Genomic DNA, 21,053 nt, shown 5'->3' with positions numbered 1-21,053 from the left:
TTGCGAATATTTTGTTTCCCCACAACATGCATTTGCAGAAACACTGCCTCTGTGATAAACAGACTGGAATCAGTGTACTCCTGTTTCTATCTCTGTTGAACCTTTGCTGACCTGCCTGCTGCAGTTTCTACTTATTTGGTGAATCATTTTTGGCATATATTTTTGCTGTTACATTAGTTGTAGTTAACAAAGATATCAGATTAAGCAGCCAATTAATCTATGAGATAAGAATATCCTTCACATAGCTTTGGTGTCCCTGCTTTGATTTCATGCACCTTATTTCCTGTGTGTAGTTTTGCACATCTTCTACATGTCCCTAAAACATGTCACTAGCTGATTTGACTGGATTGTCCCTAGGTGTGAATGAGTGTTAGCGTGGTGTCCTGCAATAGACTACAATCCAACGACCAAAGGTTAGGGCACTAAAATTCATTAGAATTCTGAACATCTTCGGACCCCTCGAGATACAAGTGGCCAATCGAGAACCGAGTAAGAAGCTGCTGACCTCGAGCATTATACAGCAAGAAACTTGGCTGACGTGAGAAGCAAGAGCCCGTTACCTAATCGAACGGTCTTTCAAGAGTAAGGGGAAGGGCTCGTCCGGGATTTGAACCCGGGACCTCTCGCACCCAAAGCGAGAATCATACCCCTAGACCAACGAGCCGGAACAGTGCTCAGGTTTATGTTGTGCACATACTGTATGGAAGTTAACTGGATCCTGAAACCATATGTCAGTTCTGTTCTGTGGGTTAACGTTAAACTGTTCAGTGCACTACTATTACAATAAATTTGTTACCTTTAATCTGTAGGAAAGGAAACATCACCAAGAAACGTCCTTGCTGACGTGCACAAAGAACAAAATTGAAGCCAGAATGAAATTTCAAGAACTCTGAGTATACATTATACTCATCTATTTGCAAGATACTCTGTGTTTTTCTGCTGGATCAGGGTTCCTAATGATTTTTATTCCCCTGCAATGTGCATTCTGTGATAAACAGACCGGCATCAGTGTGCTCCTGTTTTTATCACTTTTGAACCATTGCATACCTGCATGCTGCATTGTCTACTTTTATAGTGAATCATTTTTGATATATTTTTGTGCGGCTAGTTCTTAGGGTGCGGACTTCATAGCGGCATGCAATAAGATATTTCACTGCAGCCTTTTTTCCAAGTAAAAGCATGTCTCTTCTGTTTGACTTGCTGAAGGTCTAACTTTCCTGTTTAGCTGTCACATGAAGTTGTGTGGAGTGGAATTCACCAATTCGTCTGTAACCACTTAATTAACTCCAGCAGCAAGAATCCGCTACCGAACCGAACGGTGTTTCAAGAGTAATGGGAAGGGCTCGTCCGGGATTGAACCCGGGACCAGAATTCCAGAATCAGACCTCTCGCACCCAAAGCGAGAATCATACCCTAGACCAACGAGCCGGAACAGCGCTCAGTTTTATGTTGTGCACATACTGTATGGAAGTTAACTGGATCCTGAAACCATATGTCAGTCCTGTTCTGTGGGTTAACGTTAAACTGTTCAGTGCACTACTATTGCAATAATTTTGTTACCTTTAATCTGTAGGAAAGGAAACATCACCAGGAAACGTCCTTGCTGACGTGCACAAAGAACAAAATTGAAGCCAGAATGAAATTTCAAGAACTCTGAGTATACATCATACTCATCTATTTGCAAGATACTCTGTGTTTTTCTGCTGGATCAGGGTTCCTAATGATTTTTATTCCCCTGCAATGTGCATTCTGTGACAAACAGACCGGCATCAGTGTGCTCCTGTTTTTATCACTTTTGAACCATTGCATACCTGCATGCTGCATTGTCTAGTTTTATAGTGAATCATTTTTGCTATATTTTTGTGCGGCTAGTTCTTAGGATGCGGACGTCATAGCGGCATGCAATAAGATATTTCACTGCAGCCTTTTTTCCAAGTAAAAGCATGTCTCTTCTGTTTGACTTGCTGAAGGTCTAACTTTGCTGTTTAGCTGTCACATGAAGTTGTGTGGAGTGGAATTCACCAATTACGTCTGTAACCTCATAGCAGTCAGTCAGATACGTTCTAAATCGCCTATTTTTTCTTAAAGTTTGCACGAGGTAGTACACAAACTTATCTGCTACTGCATTTAATTAGGTAAGTAGAGCCTTGCTTCAGTATACCTGTCTTGATTCTTACCACGGGTTATTTGTGGTGCCAATGAGAGAACCTACAAACCTGCAGTTTTTCGTGTTCTCTCTGGATTGCACATAGGTATAAATGTGTGTTATCTTGGTGTGCATGTGCCTTTGAGCTACATAAGTCATTAATGTTCGTTGTCATGAGGAGCAAAACCCAGCTCACTGCAAGGTTCCTCTGAATCAGTTCCACCCAGGGGGTAGTCTATTCCACGTAAAGCCAGGGCTCGTCCGGGATTTGAACCCGGGACCTCTCGCACCCTAAGCGAGAATCATACCCCTAGACCAACGAGCCAAAGTGCACCACCTTGACTTGGTGTGCATGTTTGGTGTGCATGGTTTAGCATCTGTTTTCATGCTAAACCTTTCAGATCACTACTTTTGTAGCAATTTCATTAACTCCAATCTCTTGGAAAGGAGACATGACCAAGTTCTTAAGGACTTGCGCATAGAACACAAATCAAGCCCACATTAAGTGGCAGAAACTCTGAGTTTACTTTGGACTCTGGTGTGCATGTTGTGAATTTCACAAATCCTGCAAACATTTCTGTCCTGTTCTCTGGGTTTACGCTAAACCTTTCAGATCACTTATTTTTGCAATAATTTCAATAACTCCAATCTGTTGGAAAGGAGACATGACCAAGTTCTTACGAACTTGTGCATAGAACACAAATCAAGCCCGTATTAAGTGGCAGAAACTCTGAGTTTACTTTGGACTCTTTATCTATCTGCAAGATACTCTGTGTTTTTCTAATGGATGAGGGTTGCAAATATTTTGTTTCCCCACAACATGCATTTGCAGAAACACTGCCTCTGTGATAAACAGACTGGAATCAGTGTACTCCTGTTTCTATCTCTGTTGAACCTTTGCTGACCTGCCTGCTGCAGTTTCTACTTATTTGGTGAATCATTTTTGGCATATATTTTTGCTGTTACATTAGCTGTAGTTAACAAAGATATCAGATTAAGCAGCCAATTAATCTATGAGATAAGAATATCCTTCACATAGCTTTGGTGTCCCTGCTTTGATTTCATGCACGTTATTTCCTGTGTGTAGTTTTGCACATCTTCTACATGTCCCTAAAACATGTCACTAGCTGATTTGACTGGATTGTCCCTAGGTGTGAATGAGTGTTAGCGTGGTGTCCTGCAATAGACTACAATCCAACGACCAAAGGTTAGGGCACTAAAATTCAATAGAATTCTGAACCTCTTTGGACCCCTCGAGATACAAGTGGCCAATCGAGAACCGAGTAAGAAGCTCCTGACACCATACAGCAAGAAACTTGGCTGACGTGAGAAGCAAGAATCCGCTACCTAACCGAACGGTCTATCAAGAGTAATGGGAAGGGCTCGTCCGGGATTTGAACCCGGGACCTCTCGCACCCAAAGCGAGAATCATACCCCTAGACCAACGAGCCGGAACAGTGCTCAGGTTTATGTTGTGCACATACTGTATGGAAGTTAACTGTATCCTGAAACCATATGTCAGTCCTGTTCTGTGGGTTAACGTTAAACTGTTCAGTGCACTACTATTGCAATAATTTTGTTACCTTTACTCTGTAGGAAAGGAAACATCACCAGGAAACGTCCTTGCTGACGTGCACAAAGAACACAATTGAAGCCAGAATGAAATTTCAAGAACTCTGAGTATACATTATACTCATCTATTTGCAAGATACTCTGTGTTTTTCTGCTGGATCAGGGTTCCTAATGATTTTTATTCCCCTGCAATGTGCATTCTGTGATAAACAGACCGGCATCAGTGTGCTCCTGTTTTCGTCACTTTTGAACCATTGCATACCTGCATGCTGCATTGTCTAGTTTTATAGTGAATCATTTTTGCTATATTTTTGTGCGGCTAGTTCTTAGGGTGCGGACTTCATAGCGGCATGCAATAAGATATTTCACTGCAGCCTTTTTTCCAAGTAAAAGCATGTCTCTTCTGTTTGACTTGCTGAAGGTCTAACTTTGCTGTTTAGCTGTCACATGAAGTTGTGTGGAGTGGAATTCACCAATTACGTCTGTAACCTCATAGCAGTCAGTCAGATACGTTCTAAATCGCCTATTTTTTTCTTAAAGTTTGCACGAGGTAGTACACAAACTTATCTGCTACTGCATTTAATTAGGTAAGTAGAGCCTTGCTTCAGTATACCTGTCTTGATTCTGACCACGGGTTATTTGTGGTGCCAATGAGACAACCTACAAAACTGCAGTTTTTCGTGTTCTCTCTAGATTGCACATAGGTGTAAATGTGTGTTATCTTGGTGTACATGTGCCTTTGAGCTACATAAGTCATTAATGTTCGTTGTCATGAGGAGCAAAACCCAGCTCACTGCAAGGTTCCTCTGAATCAGTTCCACCCAGGGGGTAGTCTACCCCACTTAAAGCCAGGGCTCGTCCGGGATTTGAACCCGGGACCTCTCGCACCCTAAGCGAGAAATCATACCCCTAGACCAACGAGCCAAAGTGCACCACCTTGGCTCGGTGTGCATGTTTGGTGTCCATGGTTTAGCATCTGTTTTCATTCTAAACCTTTCAGATCACTAGTTTTGTAGCAATTTCATTAACTCCAATCTCTTGGAAAGGAGACATGAGCAAGTTCTTAAGGACTTGCGCATAGAACACAAATCAAGCCCATATTAAGTGGCAGAAAATCTGAGTTTACTTTGGACTCTGGTGTGCATGCCGTGAATTTCACAAATCCTGCAAACATTTCTGTCCTGTTCTCTGGGTTTACGCTAAACCTTTCAGATCACTTATTTTTGCAATAATTTCAATAACTCCAATCTGTTGGAAAGGAGACATGACCAAGTTCTTACGAACTTGTGCATAGAACACAAATCAAGCCCATATTAAGTGGCAGAAACTCTGAGTTTACTTTGGACTCTTTATCTATCTGCAAGATACTCTGTGTTTTTCTAATGGATGAGGGTTGCAAATATTTTTTTCCCCACAACATGCATTTGCAGAAACACTGCCTCTGTGATAAACAGACTGGAATCAGTGTACTCCTGTTTCTATCTCTGTTGAACCTTTGCTGACCTGCCTGCTGCAGTTTCTACTTATTTGGTGAATCATTTTTGGCATATATTTTTGCTGTTACATTAGCTGTAGTTAACAAAGATATCAGATTAAGCAGCCAATTAATCTATGAGATAAGAATATCCTTCACATAGCTTTGGTGTCCCTGCTTTGATTTCATGCACGTTATTTCCTGTGTGTAGTTTTGCACATCTTCTACATGTCCCTAAAACATGTCACTAGCTGATTTGACTGGATTGTCCCTAGGTGTGAATGAGTGTTAGCGTGGTGTCCTGCAATAGACTACAATCCAACGACCAAAGGTTAGGGCACTAAAATTCAATAGAATTCTGAACCTCTTTGGACCCCTCGAGATACAAGTGGCCAATCGAGAACCGAGTAAGAAGCTCCTGACACCATACAGCAAGAAACTTGGCTGACGTGAGAAGCAAGAATCCACTACCTAACCGAACGGTGTTTCAAGAGTAATGGGAAGGGCTCGTCCGGGATTTGAACCCGGGACCTCTCGCACCCAAAGCGAGAATCATACCCCTAGACCAACGAGCCGGAACAGCGCTCAGTTTTATGTTGTGCACATACTGTATGGAAGTTAACTGGATCCTGAAACCATATGTCAGTTCTGTTCTGTGGGTTAACGTTAAACTGTTCAGTGCACTACTATTGCAATAAATTTGTTACCTTTAATCTGTAGGAAAGGAAACATCACCAAGAAACGTCCTTGCTGACGTGCACAAAGAACAAAATTGAAGCCAGAATGAAATTTCAAGAACTCTGAGTATACATTATACTCATCTATTTGCAAGATACTCTGTGTTTTTCTGCTGGATCAGGGTTCCTAATGATTTTTATTCCCCTGCAATGTGCATTCTGTGATAAACAGACCGGCATCAGTGTGCTCCTGTTTTTATCACCTTTGAACCATTGCATACCTGCATGCTGCATTGTCTAGTTTTATAGTGAATCATTTTTGATATATTTTTGTGCGGCTAGTTCTTAGGGTGCGGACTTCATAGCGGCATGCAATAAGATATTTCACTGCAGCCTTTTTTCCAAGTAAAAGCATGTCTCTTCTGTTTGACTTGCTGAAGGTCTAACTTTCCTGTTTAGCTGTCACATGAAGTTGTGTGGAGTGGAATTCACCAATTACGTCTGTAACCTCATAGCAGTCAGTCAGATACGTTCTAAATCGCCTATTTTTTTCTTAAAGTTTGCACGAGGTAGTACACAAACTTATCTGCTACTGCATTTAATTAGGTAAGTAGAGCCTTGCTTCAGTATACCTGTCTTGATTCTGACCACGGGTTATTTGTGGTGCCAATGAGACAACCTACAAAACTGCAGTTTTTCGTGTTCTCTCTAGATTGCACATAGGTGTAAATGTGTGTTATCTTGGTGTACATGTGCCTTTGAGCTACATAAGTCATTAATGTTCGCTGTCATGAGGAGCAAAACCCAGCTCACTGCAAGGTTCCTCTGAATCAGTTCCACCCAGGGGGTAGTCTATTCCACTTAAAGCCAGGGCTCGTCCGGGATTTGAACCCGGGACCTCTCGCACCCTAAGCGAGAATCATACCCCTAGACCAACGAGCCAAAGTGCACCACCTTGGCTCGGTGTGCATGTTTAGTGTCCATGGTTTAGCATCTGTTTTCATGCTAAACCTTTCAGATCACTAGTTTTGTAGCAATTTCATTAACTCCAATCTCTTGGAAAGGAGACATGACCAAGTTCTTAAGGACTTGCGCATAGAACACAAATCAAGCCCATATTAAGTGGCAGAAACTCTGAGTTTACTTTGGACTCTGGTGTGCATGTCGTGAATTTCACAAATCCTGCAAACATTTCTGTCCTGTTCTCTGGGTTTACGCTAAACCTTTCAGATCACTTATTTTTGCAATAATTTCAATAACTCCAATCTGTTGGAAAGGAGACATGACCAAGTTCTTACGAACTTGTGCATAGAACACAAATCAAGCCCATATTAAGTGGCAGAAACTCTGAGTTTACTTTGGACTCTTTATCTATCTGCAAGATACTCTGTGTTTTTCTAATGGATGAGGGTTGCAAATATTTTTTTCCCCACAACATGCATTTGCAGAAACACTGCCTCTGTGATAAACAGACTGGAATCAGTGTACTCCTGTTTCTATCTCTGTTGAACCTTTGCTGACCTGCCTGCTGCAGTTTCTACTTATTTGGTGAATCATTTTTGGCATATATTTTTGCTGTTACATTAGCTGTAGTTAACAAAGATATCAGATTAAGCAGCCAATTAATCTATGAGATAAGAATATCCTTCACATAGCTTTGGTGTCCCTGCTTTGATTTCATGCACGTTATTTCCTGTGTGTAGTTTTGCACATCTTCTACATGTCCCTAAAACATGTCACTAGCTGATTTGACTGGATTGTCCCTAGGTGTGAATGAGTGTTAGCGTGGTGTCCTGCAATAGACTACAATCCAACGACCAAAGGTTAGGGCACTAAAATTCAATAGAATTCTGAACCTCTTTGGACCCCTCGAGATACAAGTGGCCAATCGAGAACCGAGTAAGAAGCTCCTGACACCATACAGCAAGAAACTTGGCTGACGTGAGAAGCAAGAATCCGCTACCGAACCGAACGGTGTTTCAAGAGTAATGGGAAGGGCTCGTCCGGGATTTGAACCCGGGACCTCTCGCACCCAAAGCGAGAATCATACCCCTAGACCAACGAGCCGGAACAGCGCTCAGTTTTATGTTGTGCACATACTGTATGGAAGTTAACTGGATCCTGAAACCATATGTCAGTTCTGTTCTGTGGGTTAACGTTAAACTGTTCAGTGCACTACTATTGCAATAAATTTGTTACCTTTAATCTGTAGGAAAGGAAACATCACCAAGAAACGTCCTTGCTGACGTGCACAAAGAACAAAATTGAAGCCAGAATGAAATTTCAAGAACTCTGAGTATACATTATACTCATCTATTTGCAAGATACTCTGTGTTTTTCTGCTGGATCAGGGTTCATAATGATTTTTAATCCCCTGCAATGTGCATTCTGTGATAAACAGACCGGCATCAGTGTGCTCCTGTTTTTATCACCTTTGAACCATTGCATACCTGCATGCTGCATTGTCTAGTTTTATAGTGAATCATTTTTGATATATTTTTGTGCGGCTAGTTCTTAGGGTGCGGACTTCATAGCGGCATGCAATAAGATATTTCACTGCAGCCTTTTTTCCAAGTAAAAGCATGTCTCTTCTGTTTGACTTGCTGAAGGTCTAACTTTCCTGTTTAGCTGTCACATGAAGTTGTGTGGAGTGGAATTCACCAATTACGTCTGTAACCTCATAGCAGTCAGTCAGATACGTTCTAAATCGGCTATTTTTTTCTTAAAGTTTGCACGAGGTAGTACACAAACTTATCTGTACTGCATTTAATTAGGTAAGTAGAGCCTTGCTTCAGTATACCTGTCTTGATTCTGACCACGGGTTATTTGTGGTGCCAATGAGACAACCTACAAAACTGCAGTTTTTCGTGTTCTCTCTAGATTGCACATAGGTGTAAATGTGTGTTATCTTGGTGTACATGTGCCTTTGAGCTACATAAGTCATTAATGTTCGCTGTCATGAGGAGCAAAACCCAGCTCACTGCAAGGTTCCTCTGAATCAGTTCCACCCAGGGGGTAGTCTATTCCACTTAAAGCCAGGGCTCGTCCGGGATTTGAACCCGGGACCTCTCGCACCCTAAGCGAGAATCATACCCCTAGACCAACGAGCCAAAGTGCACCACCTTGGCTCGGTGTGCATGTTTAGTGTCCATGGTTTAGCATCTGTTTTCATGCTAAACCTTTCAGATCACTAGTTTTGTAGCAATTTCATTAACTCCAATCTCTTGGAAAGGAGACATGACCAAGTTCTTAAGGACTTGCGCATAGAACACAAATCAAGCCCATATTAAGTGGCAGAAACTCTGAGTTTACTTTGGACTCTGGTGTGCATGTCGTGAATTTCACAAATCCTGCAAACATTTCTGTCCTGTTCTCTGGGTTTACGCTAAACCTTTCAGATCACTTATTTTTGCAATAATTTCAATAACTCCAATCTGTTGGAAAGGAGACATGACCAAGTTCTTACGAACTTGTGCATAGAACACAAATCAAGCCCATATTAAGTGGCAGAAACTCTGAGTTTACTTTGGACTCTTTATCTATCTGCAAGATACTCTGTGTTTTTCTAATGGATGAGGGTTGCAAATATTTTTTTCCCCACAACATGCATTTGCAGAAACACTGCCTCTGTGATAAACAGACTGGAATCAGTGTACTCCTGTTTCTATCTCTGTTGAACCTTTGCTGACCTGCCTGCTGCAGTTTCTACTTATTTGGTGAATCATTTTTGGCATATATTTTTGCTGTTACATTAGCTGTAGTTAACAAAGATATCAGATTAAGCAGCCAATTAATCTATGAGATAAGAATATCCTTCACATAGCTTTGGTGTCCCTGCTTTGATTTCATGCACGTTATTTCCTGTGTGTAGTTTTGCACATCTTCTACATGTCCCTAAAACATGTCACTAGCTGATTTGACTGGATTGTCCCTAGGTGTGAATGAGTGTTAGCGTGGTGTCCTGCAATAGACTACAATCCAACGACCAAAGGTTAGGGCACTAAAATTCAATAGAATTCTGAACCTCTTTGGACCCCTCGAGATACAAGTGGCCAATCGAGAACCGAGTAAGAAGCTCCTGACACCATACAGCAAGAAACTTGGCTGACGTGAGAAGCAAGAATCCGCTACCGAACCGAACGGTGTTTCAAGAGTAATGGGAAGGGCTCGTCCGGGATTTGAACCCGGGACCTCTCGCACCCAAAGCGAGAATCATACCCCTAGACCAACGAGCCGGAACAGCGCTCAGTTTTATGTTGTGCACATACTGTATGGAAGTTAACTGGATCCTGAAACCATATGTCAGTTCTGTTCTGTGGGTTAACGTTAAACTGTTCAGTGCACTACTATTGCAATAAATTTGTTACCTTTAATCTGTAGGAAAGGAAACATCACCAAGAAACGTCCTTGCTGACGTGCACAAAGAACAAAATTGAAGCCAGAATGAAATTTCAAGAACTCTGAGTATACATTATACTCATCTATTTGCAAGATACTCTGTGTTTTTCTGCTGGATCAGGGTTCATAATGATTTTTAATCCCCTGCAATGTGCATTCTGTGATAAACAGACCGGCATCAGTGTGCTCCTGTTTTTATCACCTTTGAACCATTGCATACCTGCATGCTGCATTGTCTAGTTTTATAGTGAATCATTTTTGATATATTTTTGTGCGGCTAGTTCTTAGGGTGCGGACTTCATAGCGGCATGCAATAAGATATTTCACTGCAGCCTTTTTTCCAAGTAAAAGCATGTCTCTTCTGTTTGACTTGCTGAAGGTCTAACTTTCCTGTTTAGCTGTCACATGAAGTTGTGTGGAGTGGAATTCACCAATTACGTCTGTAACCACTTAATTAACTCCAGCAGCAAGAATCCGCTACCGAACCGAACGGTGTTTCAAGAGTAATGGGAAGGGCTCGTCCGGGATTTGAACCCGGGACCAGAATTCCAGAATCAGACCTCTCGCACCCAAAGCGAGAATCATACCCCTAGACCAACGAGCCGGAACAGCGCTCAGTTTTATGTTGTGCACATACTGTATGGAAGTTAACTGGATCCTGAAACCATATGTCAGTTCTGTTCTGTGGGTTAACGTTAAACTGTTCAGTGCACTACTATTGCAATAAATTTGTTACCTTTAATCTGTAGGAAAGGAAACATCACCAAGAAACGTCCTTGCTGACGTGCACAAAGAACAAAATTGAAGCCAGAATGAAATTTCAAGAACTCTGAGTATACATTATACTCATCTATTTGCAAGATACTCTGTGTTTTTCTGCTGGATCAGGGTTCCTAATGATTTTTATTCCCCTGCAATGTGCATTCTGTGATAAACAGACCGGCATCAGTGTGCTCCTGTTTTTATCACTTTTGAACCATTGCATACCTGCATGCTGCATTGTCTAGTTTTATAGTGAATCATTTTTGCTATATTTTTGTGCGGCTAGTTCTTAGGGTGCGGACTTCATAGCGGCATGCAATAAGATATTTCACTGCAGCCTTTTTTCCAAGTAAAAGCATGTCTCTTCTGTTTGACTTGCTGAAGGTCTAACTTTGCTGTTTAGCTGTCACATGAAGTTGTGTGGAGTGGAATTCACCAATTACGTCTGTAACCTCATAGCAGTCAGTCAGATACGTTCTAAATCGCCTATTTTTTTCTTAAAGTTTGCACGAGGTAGTACACAAACTTATCTGCTACTGCATTTAATTAGGTAAGTAGAGCCTTGCTTCAGTATACCTGTCTTGATTCTGACCACGGGTTATTTGTGGTGCCAATGAGACAACCTACAAAACTGCAGTTTTTCGTGTTCTCTCTAGATTGCACATAGGTGTAAATGTGTGTTATCTTGGTGTACATGTGCCTTTGAGCTACATAAGTCATTAATGTTCGTTGTCATGAGGAGCAAAACCCAGCTCACTGCAAGGTTCCTCTGAATCAGTTCCACCCAGGGGGTAGTCTACCCCACTTAAAGCCAGGGCTCGTCCGGGATTTGAACCCGGGACCTCTCGCACCCTAAGCGAGAATCATACCCCTAGACCAACGAGCCAAAGTGCACCACCTTGGCTCGGTGTGCATGTTTGGTGTCCATGGTTTAGCATCTGTTTTCATTCTAAACCTTTCAGATCACTAGTTTTGTAGCAATTTCATTAACTCCAATCTCTTGGAAAGGAGACATGACCAAGTTCTTAAGGACTTGCGCATAGAACACAAATCAAGCCCATATTAAGTGGCAGAAACTCTGAGTTTACTTTGGACTCTGGTGTGCATGTCGTGAATTTCACAAATCCTGCAAACATTTCTGTCCTGTTCTCTGGGTTTACGCTAAACCTTTCAGATCACTTATTTTTGCAATAATTTCAATAACTCCAATCTGTTGGAAAGGAGACATGACCAAGTTCTTACGAACTTGTGCATAGAACACAAATCAAGCCCATATTAAGTGGCAGAAACTCTGAGTTTACTTTGGACTCTTTATCTATCTGCAAGATACTCTGTGTTTTTCTAATGGATGAGGGTTGCAAATATTTTTTTCCCCACAACATGCATTTGCAGAAACACTGCCTCTGTGATAAACAGACTGGAATCAGTGTACTCCTGTTTCTATCTCTGTTGAACCTTTGCTGACCTGCCTGCTGCAGTTTCTACTTATTTGGTGAATCATTTTTGGCATATATTTTTGCTGTTACATTAGCTGTAGTTAACAAAGATATCAGATTAAGCAGCCAATTAATCTATGAGATAAGAATATCCTTCACATAGCTTTGGTGTCCCTGCTTTGATTTCATGCACGTTATTTCCTGTGTGTAGTTTTGCACATCTTCTACATGTCCCTAAAACATGTCACTAGCTGATTTGACTGGATTGTCCCTAGGTGTGAATGAGTGTTAGCGTGGTGTCCTGCAATAGACTACAATCCAACGACCAAAGGTTAGGGCACTAAAATTCAATAGAATTCTGAACCTCTTTGGACCCCTCGAGATACAAGTGGCCAATCGAGAACCGAGTAAGAAGCTCCTGACACCATACAGCAAGAAACTTGGCTGACGTGAGAAGCAAGAATCCACTACCTAACCGAACGGTGTTTCAAGAGTAATGGGAAGGGCTCGTCCGGGATTTGAACCCGGGACCTCTCGCACCCAAAGCGAGAATCATACCCCTAGACCAACGAGCCGGAACAGCGCTCAGTTTTATGTTGTGCACATACTGTATGGAAGTTAACTGGATCCTGAAACCATATGTCAGTTCTGTTCTGTGGGTTAACGTTAAACTGTTCAGTGCACTACTATTGCAATAAATTTGTTACCTTTAATCTGTAGGAAAGGAAACATCACCAAGAAACGTCCTTGCTGACGTGCACAAAGAACAAAATTGAAGCCAGAATGAAATTTCAAGAACTCTGAGTATACATTATACTCATCTATTTGCAAGATACTCTGTGTTTTTCTGCTGGATCAGGGTTCCTAATGATTTTTATTCCCCTGCAATGTGCATTCTGTGATAAACAGACCGGCATCAGTGTGCTCCTGTTTTTATCACTTTTGAACCATTGCATACCTGCATGCTGCATTGTCTAGTTTTATAGTGAATCATTTTTGCTATATTTTTGTGCGGCTAGTTCTTAGGGTGCGGACTTCATAGCGGCATGCAATAAGATATTTCACTGCAGCCTTTTTTCCAAGTAAAAGCATGTCTCTTCTGTTTGACTTGCTGAAGGTCTAACTTTGCTGTTTAGCTGTCACATGAAGTTGTGTGGAGTGGAATTCACCAATTACGTCTGTAACCTCATAGCAGTCAGTCAGATACGTTCTAAATCGCCTATTTTTTTCTTAAAGTTTGCACGAGGTAGTACACAAACTTATCTGCTACTGCATTTAATTAGGTAAGTAGAGCCTTGCTTCAGTATACCTGTCTTGATTCTGACCACGGGTTATTTGTGGTGCCAATGAGACAACCTACAAAACTGCAGTTTTTCGTGTTCTCTCTAGATTGCACATAGGTGTAAATGTGTGTTATCTTGGTGTACATGTGCCTTTGAGCTACATAAGTCATTAATGTTCGCTGTCATGAGGAGCAAAACCCAGCTCACTGCAAGGTTCCTCTGAATCAGTTCCACCCAGGGGGTAGTCTATTCCACTTAAAGCCAGGGCTCGTCCGGGATTTGAACCCGGGACCTCTCGCACCCTAAGCGAGAATCATACCCCTAGACCAACGAGCCAAAGTGCACCACCTTGGCTCGGTGTGCATGTTTAGTGTCCATGGTTTAGCATCTGTTTTCATGCTAAACCTTTCAGATCACTAGTTTTGTAGCAATTTCATTAACTCCAATCTCTTGGAAAGGAGACATGACCAAGTTCTTAAGGACTTGCGCATAGAACACAAATCAAGCCCATATTAAGTGGCAGAAACTCTGAGTTTACTTTGGACTCTGGTGTGCATGTCGTGAATTTCACAAATCCTGCAAACATTTCTGTCCTGTTCTCTGGGTTTACGCTAAACCTTTCAGATCACTTATTTTTGCAATAATTTCAATAACTCCAATCTGTTGGAAAGGAGACATGACCAAGTTCTTACGAACTTGTGCATAGAACACAAATCAAGCCCATATTAAGTGGCAGAAACTCTGAGTTTACTTTGGACTCTTTATCTATCTGCAAGATACTCTGTGTTTTTCTAATGGATGAGGGTTGCAAATATTTTTTTCCCCACAACATGCATTTGCAGAAACACTGCCTCTGTGATAAACAGACTGGAATCAGTGTACTCCTGTTTCTATCTCTGTTGAACCTTTGCTGACCTGCCTGCTGCAGTTTCTACTTATTTGGTGAATCATTTTTGGCATATATTTTTGCTGTTACATTAGCTGTAGTTAACAAAGATATCAGATTAAGCAGCCAATTAATCTATGAGATAAGAATATCCTTCACATAGCTTTGGTGTCCCTGCTTTGATTTCATGCACGTTATTTCCTGTGTGTAGTTTTGCACATCTTCTACATGTCCCTAAAACATGTCACTAGCTGATTTGACTGGATTGTCCCTAGGTGTGAATGAGTGTTAGCGTGGTGTCCTGCAATAGACTACAATCCAACGACCAAAGGTTAGGGCACTAAAATTCAATAGAATTCTGAACCTCTTTGGACCCCTCGAGATACAAGTGGCCAATCGAGAACCGAGTAAGAAGCTCCTGACACCATACAGCAAGAAACTTGGCTGACGTGAGAAGCAAGAATCCACTACCTAACCGAACGGTGTTTCAAGAGTAATGGGAAGGGCTCGTCCGGGATTTGAACCCGGGACCTCTCGCACCCAAAGCGAGAATCATACCCCTAGACCAACGAGCCGGAACAGCGCTCAGTTTTATGTTGTGCACATACTGTATGGAAGTTAACTGGATCCTGAAACCATATGTCAGTTCTGTTCTGTGGGTTAACGTTAAACTGTTCAGTGCACTACTATTGCAATAAATTTGTTACCTTTAATCTGTAGGAAAGGAAACATCACCAAGAAACGTCCTTGCTGACGTGCACAAAGAACAAAATTGAAGCCAGAATGAAATTTCAAGAACTCTGAGTATACATTATACTCATCTATTTGCAAGATACTCTGTGTTTTTCTGCTGGATCAGGGTTCCTAATGATTTTTATTCCCCTGCAATGTGCATTCTGTGATAAACAGACCGGCATCAGTGTGCTCCTGTTTTTATCACTTTTGAACCATTGCATACCTGCATGCTGCATTGTCTAGTTTTATAGTGAATCATTTTTGCTATATTTTTGTGCGGCTAGTTCTTAGGGTGCGGACTTCATAGCGGCATGCAATAAGATATTTCACTGCAGCCTTTTTTCCAAGTAAAAGCATGTCTCTTCTGTTTGACTTGCTGAAGGTCTAACTTTCCTGTTTAGCTGTCACATGAAGTTGTGTGGAGTGGAATTCACCAATTACGTCTGTAACCTCATAGCAGTCAGTCAGATACGTTCTAAATCGCCTATTTTTTTCTTAAAGTTTGCACGAGGTAGTACACAAACTTATCTGCTACTGCATTTAATTAGGTAAGTAGAGCCTTGCTTCAGTATACCTGTCTTGATTCTGACCACGGGTTATTTGTGGTGCCAATGAGACAACCTACAAAACTGCAGTTTTTCGTGTTCTCTCTAGATTGCACATAGGTGTAAATGTGTGTTATCTTGGTGTACATGTGCCTTTGAGCTACATAAGTCATTAATGTTCGCTGTCATGAGGAGCAAAACCCAGCTCACTGCAAGGTTCCTCTGAATCAGTTCCACCCAGGGGGTAGTCTATTCCACTTAAAGCCAGGGCTCGTCCGGGATTTGAACCCGGGACCTCTCGCACCCTAAGCGAGAATCATACCCCTAGACCAACGAGCCAAAGTGCACCACCTTGGCTCGGTGTGCATGTTTAGTGTCCATGGTTTAGCATCTGTTTTCATGCTAAACCTTTCAGATCACTAGTTTTGTAGCAATTTCATTAACTCCAATCTCTTGGAAAGGAGACATGACCAAGTTCTTAAGGACTTGCGCATAGAACACAAATCAAGCCCATATTAAGTGGCAGAAACTCTGAGTTTACTTTGGACTCTGGTGTGCATGTCGTGAATTTCACAAATCCTGCAAACATTTCTGTCCTGTTCTCTGGGTTTACGCTAAACCTTTCAGATCACTTATTTTTGCAATAATTTCAATAACTCCAATCTGTTGGAAAGGAGACATGACCAAGTTCTTACGAACTTGTGCATAGAACACAAATCAAGCCCATATTAAGTGGCAGAAACTCTGAGTTTACTTTGGACTCTTTATCTATCTGCAAGATACTCTGTGTTTTTCTAATGGATGAGGGTTGCAAATATTTTTTTCCCCACAACATGCATTTGCAGAAACACTGCCTCTGTGATAAACAGACTGGAATCAGTGTACTCCTGTTTCTATCTCTGTTGAACCTTTGCTGACCTGCCTGCTGCAGTTTCTACTTATTTGGTGAATCATTTTTGGCATATATTTTTGCTGTTACATTAGCTGTAGTTAACAAAGATATCAGATTAAGCAGCCAATTAATCTATGAGATAAGAATATCCTTCACATAGCTTTGGTGTCCCTGCTTTGATTTCATGCACGTTATTTCCTGTGTGTAGTTTTGCACATCTTCTACATGTCCCTAAAACATGTCACTAGCTGATTTGACTGGATTGTCCCTAGGTGTGAATGAGTGTTAGCGTGGTGTCCTGCAATAGACTACAATCCAACGACCAAAGGTTAGGGCACTAAAATTCAATAGAATTCTGAACCTCTTTGGACCCCTCGAGATACAAGTGGCCAATCGAGAACCGAGTAAGAAGCTCCTGACACCATACAGCAAGAAACTTGGCTGACGTGAGAAGCAAGAATCCACTACCTAACCGAACGGTGTTTCAAGAGTAATGGGAAGGGCTCGTCCGGGATTTGAACCCGGGACCTCTCGCACCCAAAGCGAGAATCATACCCCTAGACCAACGAGCCGGAACAGCGCTCAGTTTTATGTTGTGCACATACTGTATGGAAGTTAACTGGATCCTGAAACCATATGTCAGTTCTGTTCTGTGGGTTAACGTTAAACTGTTCAGTGCACTACTATTGCAATAAATTTGTTACCTTTAATCTGTAGGAAAGGAAACATCACCAAGAAACGTCCTTGCTGACGTGCACAAAGAACAAAATTGAAGCCAGAATGAAATTTCAAGAACTCTGAGTATACATTATACTCATCTATTTGCAAGATACTCTGTGTTTTTCTGCTGGATCAGGGTTCCTAATGATTTTTATTCCCCTGCAATGTGCATTCTGTGATAAACAGACCGGCATCAGTGTGCTCCTGTTTTTATCACTTTTGAACCATTGCATACCTGCATGCTGCATTGTCTAGTTTTATAGTGAATCATTTTTGCTATATTTTTGTGCGGCTAGTTCTTAGGGTGCGGACTTCATAGCGGCATGCAATAAGATATTTCACTGCAGCCTTTTTTCCAAGTAAAAGCATGTCTCTTCTGTTTGACTTGCTGAAGGTCTAACTTTGCTGTTTAGCTGTCACATGAAGTTGTGTGGAGTGGAATTCACCAATTACGTCTGTAACCTCATAGCAGTCAGTCAGATACGTTCTAAATCGCCTATTTTTTTCTTAAAGTTTGCACGAGGTAGTACACAAACTTATCTGCTACTGCATTTAATTAGGTAAGTAGAGCCTTGCTTCAGTATACCTGTCTTGATTCTGACCACGGGTTATTTGTGGTGCCAATGAGACAACCTACAAAACTGCAGTTTTTCGTGTTCTCTCTAGATTGCACATAGGTGTAAATGTGTGTTATCTTGGTGTACATGTGCCTTTGAGCTACATAAGTCATTAATGTTCGCTGTCATGAGGAGCAAAACCAAGCTCACTGCAAGGTTCCTCTGAATCAGTTCCACCCAGGGGGTAGTCTACTCCACTTAAAGCCAGGGCTCGTCCGGGATTTGAACCCGGGACCTCTCGCACCCTAAGCGAGAATCATACCCCTAGACCAACGAGCCAAAGTGCACCACCTTGGCTCGGTGTGCATGTTTAGTGTCCATGGTTTAGCATCTGTTTTCATGCTAAACCTTTCAGATCACTAGTTTTGTAGCAATTTCATTAACTCCAATCTCTTGGAAAGGAGACATGACCAAGTTCTTAAGGACTTGCGCATAGAACACAAATCAAGCCCATATTAAGTGGCAGAAACTCTGAGTTTACTTTGGACTCTGGTGTGCATGTCGTGAATTTCACAAATCCTGCAAACATTTCTGTCCTGTTCTCTGGGTTTACGCTAAACCTTTCAGATCACTTATTTTTGCAATAATTTCAATAACTCCAATCTGTTGGAAAGGAGACATGACCAAGTTCTTACGAACTTGTGCATAGAACACAAATCAAGCCCATATTAAGTGGCAGAAACTCTGAGTTTACTTTGGACTCTTTATCTATCTGCAAGATACTCTGTGTTTTTCTAATGGATGAGGGTTGCAAATATTTTTTTCCCCACAACATGCATTTGCAGAAACACTGCCTCTGTGATAAACAGACTGGAATCAGTGTACTCCTGTTTCTATCTCTGTTGAACCTTTGCTGACCTGCCTGCTGCAGTTTCTACTTATTTGGTGAATCATTTTTGGCATATATTTTTGCTGTTACATTAGCTGTAGTTAACAAAGATATCAGATTAAGCAGCCAATTAATCTATGAGATAAGAATATCCTTCACATAGCTTTGGTGTCCCTGCTTTGATTTCATGCACGTTATTTCCTGTGTGTAGTTTTGCACATCTTCTACATGTCCCTAAAACATGTCACTAGCTGATTTGACTGGATTGTCCCTAGGTGTGAATGAGTGTTAGCGTGGTGTCCTGCAATAGACTACAATCCAACGACCAAAGGTTAGGGCACTAAAATTCAATAGAATTCTGAACCTCTTTGGACCCCTCGAGATACAAGTGGCCAATCGAGAACCGAGTAAGAAGCTCCTGACACCATACAGCAAGAAACTTGGCTGACTTGAGAAGCAAGAATCCGCTACCTAACGGTGTTTCAAGAGTAATGGGACGGGCTCGTCTGGGATTTGAACCCGGGACCTCTCGCACCCAAAGCGAGAATCATACCCCTAGACCAACGAGCCGGAACAGTGCTCAGGTTTATGTTGTGCACATACTGTATGGAAGTTAACTGGATCCTGAAACCATATGTCAGTTCTGTTCTGTGGGTTAACGTTAAACTGTTCAGTGCACTACTATTGCAATAAATTTGTTACCTTTAATCTGTAGGAAAGGAAACATCACCAAGAAACGTCCTTGCTGACGTGCACAAAGAACAAAATTGAAGCCAGAATGAAATTTCAAGAACTCTGAGTATACATTATACTCATCTATTTGCAAGATACTCTGTGTTTTTCTGCTGGATCAGGGTTCCTAATGATTTTTATTCCCCTGCAATGTGCATTCTGTGATAAACAGACCGGCATCAGTGTGCTCCTGTTTTTATCACTTTTGAACCATTGCATACCTGCATGCTGCATTGTCTAGTTTTATAGTGAATCATTTTTGCTATATTTTTGTGCGGCTAGTTCTTAGGGTGCGGACTTCATAGCGGCATGCAATAAGATATTTCACTGCAGCCTTTTTTCCAAGTAAAAGCATGTCTCTTCTGTTTGACTTGCTGAAGGTCTAACTTTCCTGTTTAGCTGTCACATGAAGTTGTGTGGAGTGGAATTCACCAATTACGTCTGTAACCTCATAGCAGTCAGTCAGATACGTTCTAAATCGCCTATTTTTTTCTTAAAGTTTGCACGAGGTAGTACACAAACTTATCTGCTACTGCATTTAATTAGGTAAGTAGAGCCTTGCTTCAGTATACCTGTCTTGATTCTGACCACGGGTTATTTGTGGTGCCAATGAGACAACCTACAAAACTGCAGTTTTTCGTGTTCTCTCTAGATTGCACATAGGTGTAAATGTGTGTTATCTTGGTGTACATGTGCCTTTGAGCTACATAAGTCATTAATGTTCGCTGTCATGAGGAGCAAAACCCAGCTCACTGCAAGGTTCCTCTGAATCAGTTCCACCCAGGGGGTAGTCTATTCCACTTAAAGCCAGGGCTCGTCCGGGATTTGAACCCGGGACCTCTCGCACCCTAAGCGAGAATCATACCCCTAGACCAACGAGCCAAAGTGCACCACCTTGGCTCGGTGTGCATGTTTAGTGTCCATGGTTTAGCATCTGTTTTCATGCTAAACCTTTCAGATCACTAGTTTTGTAGCAATTTCATTAACTCCAATCTCTTGGAAAGGAGACATGACCAAGTTCTTAAGGACTTGCGCATAGAACACAAATCAAGCCCATATTAAGTGGCAGAAACTCTGAGTTTACTTTGGACTCTGGTGTGCATGTCGTGAATTTCACAAATCCTGCAAACATTTCTGTCCTGTTCTCTGGGTTTACGCTAAACCTTTCAGATCACTTATTTTTGCAATAATTTCAATAACTCCAATCTGTTGGAAAGGAGACATGACCAAGTTCTTACGAACTTGTGCATAGAACACAAATCAAGCCCATATTAAGTGGCAGAAACTCTGAGTTTACTTTGGACTCTTTATCTATCTGCAAGATACTCTGTGTTTTTCTAATGGATGAG

At 41.6% G+C, this 21,053-nt stretch overlaps 18 non-coding genes across 18 annotated transcripts; all 18 read right to left on the bottom strand.

Annotated features, from left to right (window-relative positions):
- Positions 1-592: 592 nt before the first annotated feature.
- On the bottom strand, positions 593-664 carry trnap-ugg (transfer RNA proline (anticodon UGG)). Its single transcript has one exon. It is a non-coding gene; the product is annotated as a tRNA-Pro (tRNA).
- Positions 665-2,399: 1,735 nt separating this feature from the next.
- trnap-agg (transfer RNA proline (anticodon AGG)) lies at positions 2,400-2,471 on the bottom strand. Its single transcript has one exon. It is a non-coding gene; the product is annotated as a tRNA-Pro (tRNA).
- Positions 2,472-3,525: 1,054 nt separating this feature from the next.
- Positions 3,526-3,597, bottom strand: trnap-ugg (transfer RNA proline (anticodon UGG)). Its single transcript has one exon. It is a non-coding gene; the product is annotated as a tRNA-Pro (tRNA).
- A 972-nt stretch (positions 3,598-4,569) lies between these two features.
- Positions 4,570-4,642, bottom strand: trnap-agg (transfer RNA proline (anticodon AGG)). The gene has a single exon. It is a non-coding gene; the product is annotated as a tRNA-Pro (tRNA).
- Positions 4,643-5,695: 1,053 nt separating this feature from the next.
- Positions 5,696-5,767, bottom strand: trnap-ugg (transfer RNA proline (anticodon UGG)). The gene has a single exon. It is a non-coding gene; the product is annotated as a tRNA-Pro (tRNA).
- A 972-nt stretch (positions 5,768-6,739) lies between these two features.
- On the bottom strand, positions 6,740-6,811 carry trnap-agg (transfer RNA proline (anticodon AGG)). Its single transcript has one exon. It is a non-coding gene; the product is annotated as a tRNA-Pro (tRNA).
- A 1,053-nt stretch (positions 6,812-7,864) lies between these two features.
- trnap-ugg (transfer RNA proline (anticodon UGG)) lies at positions 7,865-7,936 on the bottom strand. The gene has a single exon. It is a non-coding gene; the product is annotated as a tRNA-Pro (tRNA).
- Positions 7,937-8,907: 971 nt separating this feature from the next.
- trnap-agg (transfer RNA proline (anticodon AGG)) lies at positions 8,908-8,979 on the bottom strand. The gene has a single exon. It is a non-coding gene; the product is annotated as a tRNA-Pro (tRNA).
- Positions 8,980-10,032: 1,053 nt separating this feature from the next.
- trnap-ugg (transfer RNA proline (anticodon UGG)) lies at positions 10,033-10,104 on the bottom strand. The gene has a single exon. It is a non-coding gene; the product is annotated as a tRNA-Pro (tRNA).
- A 1,739-nt stretch (positions 10,105-11,843) lies between these two features.
- On the bottom strand, positions 11,844-11,915 carry trnap-agg (transfer RNA proline (anticodon AGG)). The gene has a single exon. It is a non-coding gene; the product is annotated as a tRNA-Pro (tRNA).
- Positions 11,916-12,968: 1,053 nt separating this feature from the next.
- trnap-ugg (transfer RNA proline (anticodon UGG)) lies at positions 12,969-13,040 on the bottom strand. The gene has a single exon. It is a non-coding gene; the product is annotated as a tRNA-Pro (tRNA).
- A 972-nt stretch (positions 13,041-14,012) lies between these two features.
- trnap-agg (transfer RNA proline (anticodon AGG)) lies at positions 14,013-14,084 on the bottom strand. The gene has a single exon. It is a non-coding gene; the product is annotated as a tRNA-Pro (tRNA).
- Positions 14,085-15,137: 1,053 nt separating this feature from the next.
- On the bottom strand, positions 15,138-15,209 carry trnap-ugg (transfer RNA proline (anticodon UGG)). The gene has a single exon. It is a non-coding gene; the product is annotated as a tRNA-Pro (tRNA).
- A 972-nt stretch (positions 15,210-16,181) lies between these two features.
- trnap-agg (transfer RNA proline (anticodon AGG)) lies at positions 16,182-16,253 on the bottom strand. Its single transcript has one exon. It is a non-coding gene; the product is annotated as a tRNA-Pro (tRNA).
- A 1,053-nt stretch (positions 16,254-17,306) lies between these two features.
- On the bottom strand, positions 17,307-17,378 carry trnap-ugg (transfer RNA proline (anticodon UGG)). Its single transcript has one exon. It is a non-coding gene; the product is annotated as a tRNA-Pro (tRNA).
- A 972-nt stretch (positions 17,379-18,350) lies between these two features.
- trnap-agg (transfer RNA proline (anticodon AGG)) lies at positions 18,351-18,422 on the bottom strand. The gene has a single exon. It is a non-coding gene; the product is annotated as a tRNA-Pro (tRNA).
- A 1,048-nt stretch (positions 18,423-19,470) lies between these two features.
- Positions 19,471-19,542, bottom strand: trnap-ugg (transfer RNA proline (anticodon UGG)). Its single transcript has one exon. It is a non-coding gene; the product is annotated as a tRNA-Pro (tRNA).
- Positions 19,543-20,514: 972 nt separating this feature from the next.
- On the bottom strand, positions 20,515-20,586 carry trnap-agg (transfer RNA proline (anticodon AGG)). Its single transcript has one exon. It is a non-coding gene; the product is annotated as a tRNA-Pro (tRNA).
- Between the last annotated feature and the right edge of the window lie 467 nt (positions 20,587-21,053).

Source organism: Tachysurus vachellii, chromosome 16 (assembly GCF_030014155.1).
Source record: "Tachysurus vachellii isolate PV-2020 chromosome 16, HZAU_Pvac_v1, whole genome shotgun sequence".
NCBI classification, from domain to species: domain Eukaryota; kingdom Metazoa; phylum Chordata; class Actinopteri; order Siluriformes; family Bagridae; genus Tachysurus; species Tachysurus vachellii.
This window is presented reverse-complemented; position numbering and strand designations above follow the sequence as displayed.